Source organism: Macrotis lagotis, chromosome 1, assembly GCF_037893015.1.
Source record: "Macrotis lagotis isolate mMagLag1 chromosome 1, bilby.v1.9.chrom.fasta, whole genome shotgun sequence".
In the NCBI taxonomy this organism is placed as follows: Eukaryota; Metazoa; Chordata; class Mammalia; order Peramelemorphia; family Peramelidae; genus Macrotis; species Macrotis lagotis.
This window is the reverse complement of record NC_133658.1, coordinates 262,146,086-262,159,836: the sequence shown is the minus strand read 5'-3', so window position 1 is coordinate 262,159,836 and position 13,751 is coordinate 262,146,086.

Here is a 13,751-nt window from a genome sequence, read left to right as displayed (position 1 = left end):
CCACGTTCCTGGCAAGGGGAGATGGAGTAGGAGAGGAACAGCAAGGAAATCAATGGGTAGAGGGTAGTAAAATATATGAAGACAGGGAAAATAGGAAGGGAACAAGTTATGAAGGACTTTACAATTCAAATAGAAGACTATATATTTGATCTTAGAGGTGAGAGAATCACTGGAGTTGGTTTAATGGGAAGTAGGGGGAAGAAATCATATGGCTGGACCTGCACTTGAAGATCAGGAAGAGGGAATTATGAATTGAGAGAGGGTTGGGGAGAGAAAGAGAAGAAGTTCAATTTTGAGCACATTGAATTAAGATGTTTACAGAAAATCTGGTTTAACATTTCCAATAGGTAATTGGAGCTTGGTGGCTGGAGGTCAGAAGAGAGATTAGGGTTGGATAAATAGATCTCAGAATCCTCTATAGGGAGATGGCAGTGGAATACAAAGGAGTTGATGAGATCACCAAGTGAAGCAGAAAGGAAAGAGAAGGTAAGAGGACCTAGGACAAATACATTTTTATTTTTTGACACCTTATCCACTTTCATCATCTGACACATAGAAAACAAATCTCTACCTGGAAAACTCCTCATGATCACTCTCAGGTTTTTTGAGTTATGTGACCAACCCAGCCCAAATGAGATGTGGGCATCTGCATATATATCCAGTCTTATTTGGAGACTCTCACTAATAAGGAACTCACAACCTTCCCAATGTAGCCCGCCAACATGTCTAAAGGCTTGACCATTTAGCTTCATATTGATTTCATGTTTTCCTCCCTTTTGCTTCTGTTTACTGATCCTAGATCTACCTTGAGCAAGCATATCAAATATAATCTCCCTTTTCTACCCTCTGAGCCTATCAAATATTTGAAGACAGTTATGTTCTTCCTAAATCTTCTCTTCTCTAATCTAACTGTTCCTTTAACCAACCAATCCTCACATAACATGGTTTTCAGCCCAAATCTAGGTCACCCTTCATGCTCCAGTTTATCAAAGAACCTCCTTATAATATGACATCTCAAATAGAATGCAATGTTTCAGATGTGATTTGGATAGGGCAAAGTACATTGGGATATCATTCCTCCAAATCTGGACACAGTATTTCTTTTGACAGAAGAGTAAGCTAGACAAAAAAGAAAAACAGACATTTCAAGTCAAGAAGTAGTTGCAAGTAATTCTGCTGGGAGTTAGATTTCAGAGCAAAATCAAAACAGTCTCTGCCTTCCTAAAGGAACTAACACTCAGCTGAGGAAATACATGTATGGAAAGAAAAATAATACATGTTAAATTGAAGATGTGAGAAGCAAGTCTTGAAGCAAATCAAGCTTTCAGAGAGGTAGAGATGAATAAGTGAATTCAGAAACAAAGGAAATCAGAAACAAAGGAAATGCATGGAGAAAGACTGGTGAGTCAGTGAATGACTAAGCTGCCCCATTTTGGTTAGAAGAAGAGCTAATAAAGAGTAGCGGTTTTTTAAAAAGTTAGAAAGGTAGGTTGGAGTCAGATTGCAGAAGATGTTAAAGGCTAAGATGAGAGTTTTATATTTTAAAGAGGGGAGCAAAAGCATCCCAAGCCTTGCATCTTCGGAGGATTACTTTGGCAATCAATCAATCAACAAGTATGTATCAATCACCTACTGTATATCAGGTACTGTGGATCTGATTTCAAAGAATGAAACGATTTCTACTGTCAAGAAGCTTAGTGTGGAAAATGGGGAGAGAGAATGGAAGTGGGGAAACCAATTAATAGATTGTCATGGTAGCCCAGAGGAGAGGTGGTGAGAGACTTCCTTGGAGCCATAAGAGAAGGGGAAGGATTCTAAAGTCAGATGGGGGAATGGTGATTCTTTATTGTGTACTATTATAGAAAATTAACAATAAGCCCTGTCCAATTTGCTGCTGATCTGTCTATACTTGTTTTATTTCTCTTTCTCTTATCCCTCAATTGCCTTGGAAGAATCGCTCGATCTGATGGAGCTCTGTTCTGCTCTCCCTCAACTGACTTTGGCCTTTGCTCTCAGTTGGCAAAAAACAAATACATTCTCTCCTCTGGGACTAAAGCCCTAAATTTTCAAGTGCATCTTTTTCTTCCCTATGGTTATATTTAATTTCCATGACTCAACAGGAATCTTTTTGATAATGGGAGTTAATTCGCTATATAAATTGTCATCCCTGATAAATCCAATGACTTGGAATGCATCTCCATAACAAATTGCTACTGTATGATTCACAGATCTCCTTTGGGCAGCACAGCTTTGAAGCTGACCTCAAGTCCATGTCCCACAGGGAAGCCAGAACATCAAGTGGAATGGCTGGTTCAGAGTTCACCTGGGAGAATCAGAGTGTTCTATTAATGAGGAGGGAGGTCCTAACTCAATAGGGCACCCAAACTAGTTGGAGGTAGGAGGGGGAAGTGACATTCTGAGAATCTAGTCCTTGCCTGAACCATCTCTAGGTGCCATCCTAAGCAAAGTGGTAGAGGAGGAAAAGAATCACAGCTTTCAGAGCTGAAAGGGACCTGGGAGTTTGTACTGTATGGGGAAAACATATGTGAATAACAGGCTTGCCTCCCTCTGCGCCCCCCCCCCTTATTCTTTGAGTGGGACAGAATGAGTTATTCACTAGTAATATATATACATATATATTTATATATAAAACTATATTACTATTATGAAATAAGAAGCAGACCTGAGTTTAAACTTAGCTTACTAGCTGTATGACCACAAGGAATTCACTTAACCTCACATAATCTAGGCTCTCTTTCTTTTTTTCAAACAAGGATGAGATGATGATAACAAAACCTGGGCCACTTCCCAGGATCTGAGAAGAAAAGGTATTCAAAGTATTTTGAAGCCTTAAGAGCATTGTATAGACATCAGTGACTATAATTATTGATAATCATAAGGTTTAAAGCCAGAAAGATGCTTAGAGATTAGTGTCCCAGGATTTGAAGTCAAAGATCCTACATTTGAGTCCTTGCTCAAACTGGGAAGAGATTTCAGAGGTGAGATTTGAATCTATGCCCTCTTTCTCTGAATCAATGTGCTTTAGAATGGTAGTGAACAGAATGCCACAAGATGAATTAGAGGGCAAAGAGTGACTATCCTGGTGGCCAAGGGTAGATAAAAGAAATTTACCCAAATGACATTTATTCAGAGAATGACCACTCCAAGGTTATTTATTTATCTGAAAAATGGAAACAACCAATAGTTGCTTTCTTAGAGAGAGTTTCCTACAAGAATAAAATCACAACCAAATGGGGATAACTAATTTTAAAGTGTCATGCATTGTTCATATAGTGTAATATCAGTGTGAGTTATTAGTGTTTTCTAGTCCAATGTCCAGTATGGAACGGTGGAAAGAACACTGACTAGGATCAAAGGACTTGGATTTGAGATCTATTTCTAATGTCTTCTAACTATGTGAATTTGGGCAAATTACTTAACTTTTCTGGATCTTGATTTCCAATATCTTTCAATGGAACTGGTTGAAGTTCTTTCCATCTCCTAATATATGATTCCAACATTATACATAAAGGAAAATAGAGCCAGAGAAGGGAAAGGACTTATCTAGGTTCACATAGGCTGTAATTAGCTAAGTTGGGATTCAAACCTTAGGGCCTCTGACTCTAACTATAGTTCTCTGGCCTTTAGCTGACATTTTTTCCTGGCTTCTCAAGCCCCAAGAAATGTAGGGAGGTATTTACAATGCCAGAGGAGAGAAGATATCTTTCCAAAGAAACAGTCTCTGCTTCAGAAAAACCATAGGACAGCTGTTGTCCATCCCCTGGTCCTAGTCATTTCATAAGAAAGCTGAGTCTATAAAGAGTTTAATTATATAATTTAAGCTATTTTCTTGGGCTAGACAAATATTTACAGCATATTTCACACAAATAACTTTGCCCAGAGAAGAAGATTCCTTCTGCCTACTGTGGCTTGGAAGGCTTAGAGAATGCTCATAAATTTGCATAGCCCATTACAGAAAGGCACTGAAGATAGAAATGTGTCTGTGGCAACACAGCTCCTGTGCGGTCTGTTCTCCTAGCAGGTGGTAGACACCAACTGGAAGGAAAAAATATCAATGAAAAGAAATTTGCAAGTTTCAGCAAGTAGAACCTGTTTGCTGTTTCCATTTCTGATGTCTCCCCAAGCCTCTGCCTGGAGACAGAACAACATTTATGTATTTGTGGCTTGTTACTAAGGTCTTAATTACTGAAGTCCAGAAGGAAGCCTTGGCTATTGCATTCCTTGTCAGGGAACTTGCCCTCTTGGGAATGCTGGGAAACCCAGAAGTGGGAGCTTTCAAGAACTGAGGCAGAGGCAGAAGGTCTATAATCATTCCCTTCCATAGTGACAATATTTCCTACCTAGATACTTTGTTATGGTTAGACTACTATGCAGGCATTATTTCATTGGAGTCTCCCACTGACCCTGTATAGCCAGGGAGTGTAAATACTATTATCCACATTTTACAGATGAAGAAACTGAGACTCAGTGAGGGGATCAAAGTCACATGGCCAGTGAGTGAGACAGGAGACATCATAATACCCCATTCTATGTTTTGTTTATTATACCATCTTACCTCTCTACGGTCAAGGAAAAGAATCACCAAATGCTTAAACTGAAGGGTCCCAAGAGTTCATTAGGGCTAATCATCTTCCTTCAATCATTCATTAAGCAAATATTTATTAGGTGTCTACTATACCAAGTACTCCACTAGTGTAAGGGTAGTTGGGGGGTTCATTTGGGGTTCAGGTCCCCCAGAATCCTTAGAAAAATCTTCCCCAGGGGTAGCTGAGTAGTGCAGTCAATAGAGCACTAGCCCTGGAGTCAGGAGAACCTCAGTTCAAATCCAGCCTCAGATACTTAATACTTACTTAGCTGTGTGACTCTGGGCAAGTCACTTAACTTCACTGTCTTGCAAAAAAAGAAAGAAAGAAAGAAAAAGAAGAAGATGAATATTTCCCTTCTTTGGGCTCCAGTAGACATTTTCCACCCAATAAAAAGATTTTTTTTCTAGGGAATTTGCTTCTGTAACCCAAGATTTTCTCTGGAAAAGAAAGTAAATGTTCCATTGGGGATAGTTTTTGTAATAAAAGTTGTAACTTTGTGTATATACAAATAATTGGTCATAAAAACCTGGATATATTCCCTGGACTGCCTTTGAAGGGAATTCTGTTTCCTTCAAAGATCTCTCCAAATAAAATTGGGAAATAATTAGGGAGTTGATTTGAGTGTGCACCAGATTTTGATGTTTTTCCAAGATTGAAAAACTGAGAAAATTCCAATATTTCTACTAGAAAATTGGGCACCAGTTTGCTTCCATTGGTGTTCTCCAAAATATTGTAAGATTTAATAAATTCCTAATATTTCTAGCTGGATAATTGTACAGTTTTCTGCAAGCTGTGGGTTTTGTTTGTTGTTTTGTTATTTTTGTTGTTTTTTGGGGGGGTTTTCCTTGGAATATTGAGGGGCCCTAGTGATATATCATTAACTGGTATCTTAGTGGGGTGCTAGGGGAATATAAAACTCATTGATTTATATCCCTCTATTGGCATAAAAGGATTTTGTGTATGTGTGTGCATATGTATACATACTCTCACTCTTTGCAGATGACATGATGATATACCTAGAGAAACCCCTAAAAATCATCTAAAAAACTACTAGAAATAATTAGCAATGTTAGCAAAGTTGCAGGATATAAAAAACCCTCATAAATCTTCAACATTTCTATATATGACTAGCAAGATGAAGCAGAAAGAGCTAGAAAGAGAAATCCCATTCAAAGACAATATAAAATAACTGTGAGTCTACCTGTCAAGGCAGACTCAGAAACGTTTTGAAAACAATTATAAAACAATTCTCATACAAATAAGAACAGATTTAAATAACTGGGCAAATATCAACTACTCATGGATAGGTTGAGCTAATATAATAAAAATGACAATTCTACCAAAACTAAACCACTTTTTAGTGCCCTTCCAATAAAAATTCCAAAAAATTTCTTTAATGTGTTAGAAAAAATTGTAAGTAAATTCATTTGGAGAATAAAAAGTCAAGAATTTCCAGGGATTTAATGAAAAAAGTGCAAAAGAAGGTGGCTTAGCCCTACCAGATCTCAAATTATATTATAAAGTATCAGTCATCAAAACTGTCTGGTATTGGCTAAGAAATAGAGTGGTAGATCAGTGGAATAGACTAGGTGCAATAGCAGGAAATGATTATTAATCTGCTGTTTGATAAACCCAAAGAGTCCAGCTATTGGAATAAAAATTCTCTCTTAGATAAAAATTGTTGGGAAAATTGGAAGTTAGTATGGCAAAAACTTAGATGAGACCAAACCTCACACCCTATACCAAGATAAGATCAAAATGGATACAAGATTTAGACATAAAAAACAATATTATAAGCAAACTAGGAGATCAAGGAATAGTTTACTTGTAGATCTATGGAAAGGGATGCAATTCATGACTAAAGAAGAGATGGAGAACATCATTAAAAACAAACTAGAAAATTTTGATTACTTTAAATTAAAAAGCTTTTGAACAGACAAATCAACTGTAACCAAGATCAAAATAAATGTAGTAAATTGAGAAACAATTTTTACAATTAGTATTTCTGACAAAGGACTCATTTCTAAAATATACAGAGAACTGAGCCAAATTTAAAAAAAAAAACAATCCATTTCCCAATAGACAAATGGTCAAAGGATATGCAAAGGCAATTTACAATTGAGGAAATCAAAGCAATCCATAATCTTATGAAAAATTGCTCTAAATCATTACTTATTAGAGAAATGCAAATTAAAGTATTTCTGAGGTACCAGCTCACACCTCTCAGACTGGCCAATGTGACCAGGAAGAACAATGACCAATGTTGGAAGGGATGTGGGAAATCTGGGACAATAATACATTGCTGGTGGAGCTGTGAACACATCCAACCTTTCTGGAGAGCAATTTGGAATTATGCTCAAAGGACAACAAAAATTTGCACACCCAATGATTCAGCAATACCCTGAAGATATGATGTAAAAGGGTAAAAGCATCACTTGTACAAAAATATTCATAGCAGCCCTGTTTGTGGTGGAAGAGAACTGAAAATTAATAAATGTCCTTCAGTTGGAGAGTGGCTGAACAAGTTGTGGTTTATGTAGGTCATGGAACACTATTGTTCTATTAGAAACCAGGAGGGATGGGAATTCAGGGAAGCCTGGAGGAATCTGCATGAACTGATGCTGAGTGAGATGAGCAGAACCAGAAGAACATTGTAGACCCTAATTGTAACATGGGATTGATGATCAAACTTAATGGACTTGCTCATTTCATCAGTGCAACAATCAGGCACAATTTGGGGATATCTGTGATAGAGAATACCATCTGTATCCAGAGAAAGAATTGTAGAGTTTGAACAAAGACTAAAGATTATTACCTTTAATTTAAAAAAACTATTATCTTATTATGTAATTTTGCACTTACACATTATTTTTCTTCCTTAAGGATATGATTTCTCACTCATCACATTCAACTTAGATCAATGTATACCATGGAAACAATGAAAAGACTAACAGACTGCCTTCTGAGGGGTGGGGGAGGGAATCAAGATGGGGGAAAAATTGTAAAATTCAAAATAAATAAAATATTTCTTTTATTATAAAAAAAGATTATAGCAGACCAGGCAATGTTTGCTTTAAGGGTATGAAAAACTGCATAGCATTTCCAGAGATCTGAAATAAGTTCCATGTAATAGTATAGAAGGTGGGTAAGAATCCTTATCGTTATAAAATGATTATGCACTAATTCTAAATTATACTTAAGATTAGATCCCATAATTAATCATTGCCTGAAATAAGAATTTCTGTAAAGGATATCCTGGCAAAAGATATCTAAAGGTCAGCTTAAGGGCATTATCCAACTTGGCTAGAAAGGTAGGGAGAAAGGAAAACAAGAAAAGGACAAACACGAGAGTGGCAGACAAGAGATAAGAGAATAGCAGATTGCTCTTGCCCCAGTGCAGCCTGTTTCTACCCAAACTATTCTTGCTTCTGTATGGGCTGTCTCTGTGATCCCTGAGCAGACTGCTTCAAAAGCTCCTATATAGGTCATTAGAGTGGTCATTGTATAGACTGCATCAAAGGCTATATCTAAACCTTGACTATTGTGTGTTTTTACTTTAGGAGGAAAGTTCATATTGCTCAAGGCTGTATTAAGAAACAGAAACCTTAGAAGTCCAAAAAAAGGACTAGATCTTTCAGTTGTTGTTCAGTCATATCCAACTCTTCATGATCCTACTTATAATTTTCTTGGCATTATCACATTGCAGTGATTTACTATTACCTACTCCAGTTCATTTTACAGATGAGGAAACAGGCAAATAAGGTTAAGTGACATGCCCAGAGTCACACAGCTAATAAATGTCTGAGGTCAGATTTGAATTCCCAAAGATAAGTCTTCCTGACTCAAGGCCTGGAACTCTATTCACTGCCACCTAGGGATCCTAGAAGTCAGAAAGGGAATGGGTCTAGAGGAAATACTTGAAGGGGAAAGATAAGGGTTGTTGATTTTGAAGAAGGAAAAGTTACATGAGTTGAAATGAACCATATAGTTCAGGAAATAAAAGTTTAATAAGCTATTTTTAGCTAATAATTTTTGTTATAAGGGACGATTCAGTTGTATAAATAGTCTGGGATACTATTGAAATATAGAGACTTTAGTAATTGAGTAGGCAAAAGGAAATTTAAAAAGATAACTGAAAAGAAGGTTTGATGCTTCATTGAAACAAACAGGGGAAAGGGAGCAGAGGGAAGAGAATTCAGTTACTTTACACACACACACACACACACACACACACACACACACACAGAGTCTTTCACCCTTAGGACAAGTAAGAAGGTGGGGACAAAGACTTAGGCTTTTGGGATAATTTGAAAATAAATAGGAAAAAATTATAGGAAGTGGGAAATGTCACCATGTATCTTTAAAAATGAATTAAGTATTAACAAGGAGTTCTAATCTTAGAGCACTGCCAGAAATTTTTTCTTGAGATTTTAAATGTTGCTATTAGCAGTTATAAAACCCAAATTTGATTTAGTTGAAATTTGTCCTGAAACTAAATTAGAATGTGGTCCAAGTACCCTATTTAGGAAATTGTGATAGATTCAACTGGCAGTAAATTACCTGGTAAACAATATTTAAAAGATAAATTAAGATTCTTTATAATACTATTTGTATAAAGAGATCCAGATGTGATTGACTTCATTTGAGTTCATTTTTTTAAGGGGCACGTGGACTCCTAGTAGGATAGTTGAGATAAGTTAGAATTTACTCTACTATTCGGTGTTAAGACACAATGTTGGGAAAAAATGTACAGGCCAGGAAACCCTGAGCTACACTGTGATCTCAGGAAATTTGAAAGTTTCTGATCTTGAAACAAGTTGTTTTATCTCAAGATTTACACATCTATAAAGTGGGTAAAGCAGTAATATCTATCTCCAAGTGGACTATTAGGACTGTCAATTGAGACTACTATATTGGCATTCAGGACCTACAGCAGGAAAAGCACAGTCCTGAAAGTTATCTCTGGAACCCTGAGAGTAGTAAGTAAGCTGCCCTCTTGAACCCTGACCTGCCTGTTCAAGGAAAAGCTTCCTCGCTTCTTTGTTTCTTTGTTTCTTTCTTTCTTTCTTTCTTTCTTTCTTTCTTTCTTTCTTTCTTTCTTTCTTTCTTTCTTCCTTCCTTCCTTTTTCTTTCTTTCTTTCTTTTTCTTTTTCTTTCTTTCTTTCCTTGCCTTCATCTTCCTCCTCCTCCTTCTTCTTCCTCTTTTCCCTTCTCTTCTTCATCTACTTTTTCATCTTCCTCTTCCTCCTTCATTTTCTTCTTTATCATCTTCCTCTTCCTCTTCTTGTAATTGTTCTTTTTTCTTTCTTCTTCCCTTTTCACATACGATCCTTCTATCTATTGAATACCACATGCTTACATGTACCTAGGTGCTCTATCCTGAGGAATATAAATTTTAATCATTTATTTGGTAAAACATTTTGGTGTTTGGGGTTAGATTTTTAAATTTTTTTTTCAAAAAGTTGGAATAATTTACTTTTTGTCCTGTGCAGCTTACATTTTTACTTTCTTGAAATATACTCTGGGAAAAAAAAAAAAAAACATGTTTGTTTTTTATTTTAAATCGATTGTGTTTGATTAAGCCTTTAAACCAAAATACTCTGGCTTTCACTAAATGACCAATAATAGGTCCCAATCCAAACCTCTGTTTAGGTTTTGAAAGCTTAGAAAGACTGTAAATAGTAATTATATTCTGTTGTAACCTAAAAATAGAGGGGCTTACTCTTTCAGCTTGATATTTATGTGGTTAATTGAGTCATCTTTCGTCTCAATTCTTACCTAGACACTGAATGGGCATTGCCTCAGACAAACAGAACTGAGAAAGACTTTAATTTAGAAAGGTCAAGATCACCCACTTCATCCTGGTTCATCCCTAGCCATCTTTACATTCATCTTGCCCTTGGACTTCTACAGTTCTGGAGGAGAGAGGAAGGCTGATTACTTTATGCAGGTGTCTCACTTAAATCAATTTCAAGCACAAATCAAAACATCATCTTTGAAATGTCATTGATCCTCTTCGAGAACAAAGGTTGAATAAAAACTGTTAGGTTATAAATTTGATTTTTAAAAAGTTATCTGAAAGGTACTAACCAGTGATTTAGTTTTCTCTCTTTATAAAAATCAAATTAACCAATTTTTATTTTATTTGGTTTTTATTTTTTCATAAAACCAACTTCTAGTTTTATTTATTAAATCACTTTTTTTTCTAATCTCATGTTTAATTTTTAGTATTTCCAATTTAGTGTTAATTTGGAGATTTTTTTTAGCTATTCTTTTTCTAGTCTTTTAAAATTCATTAATCTGCTCTTTCTTCATTTATTGATGTGAGCAGTTAGAAATACAAATTTTTCTCTATTCACTGCTTTTACTGTATCCTGTAGGTTTTGATATATTGTTTCATTGTTGTCATTGTCTTTGATGAAATTATTTATTATATCTATAATTTGTTCTTTAAGCTACTTGATTTTTAAAAGTGCTAGTATCAAAAATGAAAAGGGTGAATATACCACTAGTGAAGTTGAAATTAAAACAATTATAAGGAATTATTTTGCCTAATTTTGTGCCAATATATTTAATAATTTAAATGAAATGGAAGAATATTTTAAAAAATATAAATTACCTAGATTAGCAGCAGAAGAAATAAAATATGTAAATAGACCTATTTTAGAAAAAAGAAACTGAACAGGCCATAAATGGGCACCATGACTAGATGGATTTAAAAGAAATAGTTAATTCTAATATTAAATAACTTATTTGGAATAATAGGAAAAGAAAGGATCCTACCAAACTCCTTTTATGAAACAAATATGATACTGATATAAAAAGAAAATTATAAACTAATTTCATTAATGAATATGGATCTTAAAATTCTAAATAAATACTAGCTAAAATATTACAACAATATATTATAAAGAATATACATTATGGGGCAGCTAGGTGGTATAGTAGGTAGAGCATCAGCCCTGGAGACAAGAGGACCTGAGTTCAAATACTGCCTCAGACACTTAATAATTACCTTTGTGACCTTGGACAAGTCACGTAACCCCATTGCCTTGCAAAAACTTTAAAAAAGAATATACATTATGATCAAGTAGTATTTACACCATAAATGCAATAGAAAACTATTAACCCAATTGATTACATCAATGATGAAAATTTTTAAAAAATCATGCTTATATCAATAGATGGAAAAAACTTTTAATAAAATCCACTTATTTTTATTACAAACATTTTAAAGTATAAATGAATTCTTTCTTAAATTGATAAAAAGCATTTATCTGAAACTATTAGTAAGCATTATTTATAAGGGTGATAAATTGGAAACCTTCACAAATCAAGTATGAAACAAGGATGCCTGATTTCACCAATATTATTCAATTATTCAATCCTAACAACAGCAATAAGAGAAGAAAAAAGAAATAGAAGGAATCAGAATAGTTAATGAAGTAATTTTGCAGATAATATGATGGTATATTTGGAATATTTCAAAGATTCAACTTAAAAAGTTAGTGTTAGTTCTCCTTGAACACATAGTAGTACTAAGTAGACAGGAACTTTAACTTGTCCTCTTCCAACTAGTACTTATATATCTGTATGTTAGATTAGGTCATTAAAATAAACTTGTATATAAAGCATTATCTGAAATGCAAGCAAATTATACAAAAATTACCTTAAATAGGTCCTCATGTTTAAAGAGTGTTTAAGAACAGTGATTTACATGGCTATAATAGTTATTTCATTTGAACATGTTGAACTACAAACAACTCATTTGATTCAATTTGGAATTATTTTGTTATCTCATCCCATCCTGAATCTTTTGTTAAAATAGGAATAAAATAATTGACTCTTAAGTAAACTCATTTGTGGGGCAATTGTACTTAGACATAGAAGTTAACTCCTTACAGAGAGTGTTGTTACCTAATGTTACCCATGCACACAGGCATAGAATTAGAGCCTTAGCAGCATTTCATCCTCCTGAGGGGCAATGAGTAGCTGAAGTGAATTACTGGAGTAAAATGTTTTTTTTTTTGATAAAGCAACAAGATCAGATGATTAAATATGTCAATCATAAATGATTGTAATGGGATATAAAGGGCTTGAGTCAGTTCCAACCACAAGTTCTAAAAAGTGTATTCAGAATTTTATATATTCAATTGTATTGTTCATTCTCTACACATATCTAGCAATTTAAGAGAGCTAGTTTTGCAAAACATTTTAACAGAAACATCCAACAGACTCTGTAAGTGACCTGAACTCTGCTAGGAGAAGCTAATTCAAGAACTGGCCTATTTCAGAATGCCCACAAGAATGGAAAAGTGGGAAGGAAGGGAAGAAAGGAGGGAAAGATGGAGAAATGAAGGATGGAAGGAAGGAAGGAAGGAAGAAAAGGAGGGAGGGAGAGAAAGGGAGGAAGGAAGGAAGAAAAGGAGGGAGGGAGGGAAGAAGGAAGGAAGGAGAGAAGGATTATCATTTGTCAACTTTAAAGGGGATTTCTTTTGTAGTAATAATTTTATTTATTTTTCCAACTACAAGTAAAGATAGTTTTCAACAATCATTTTTGGTAAGGTTTTTGAATTCTACACTTATCTCCTTATCTTCCTTCTGTTCCCTCTTTCCTAAACACAGAGCAATCTGTTACACATGTACAACTATGTTAGACATATTTCCATATTAATCATGTTGTGAAAGAAGAATCAGAACAAACAGGAGAAAAAGCCATAAGAGGGAGAAAAAACATAAAATATAAACAAATTTTTTAAAAAATTGAAAATAGTACATTTTGGCCTGCATTCAGATCCTTCTCTGGATGTGAATGTTGTCCATTATTGGTCCTTAGAACTGTCTTTTATTATTGTATAGCCAATCATTACAATGTTGTTGTTAATGTGTACAATGTTCTCCTGGTTCTGCTCTCTTCTCTCAGTTTCAGTTCATGCAAGTTTCTCCAGGTTTTTCGGAAATCCATTCATGATTTCTTACAGAACAACTAGTACTCCATTACATTCATGTACCACAATTTGGTCAGGCTTCCCCAATTGATTGGCATTCCCTTTATTAAAGGGAATTTTTGTTCAAGTACGAGTTTGTCTAGATACCCTCAAAGGTCATTTCCTTCTCGGAGATTTTGTGAAAGTTCTTGCAATA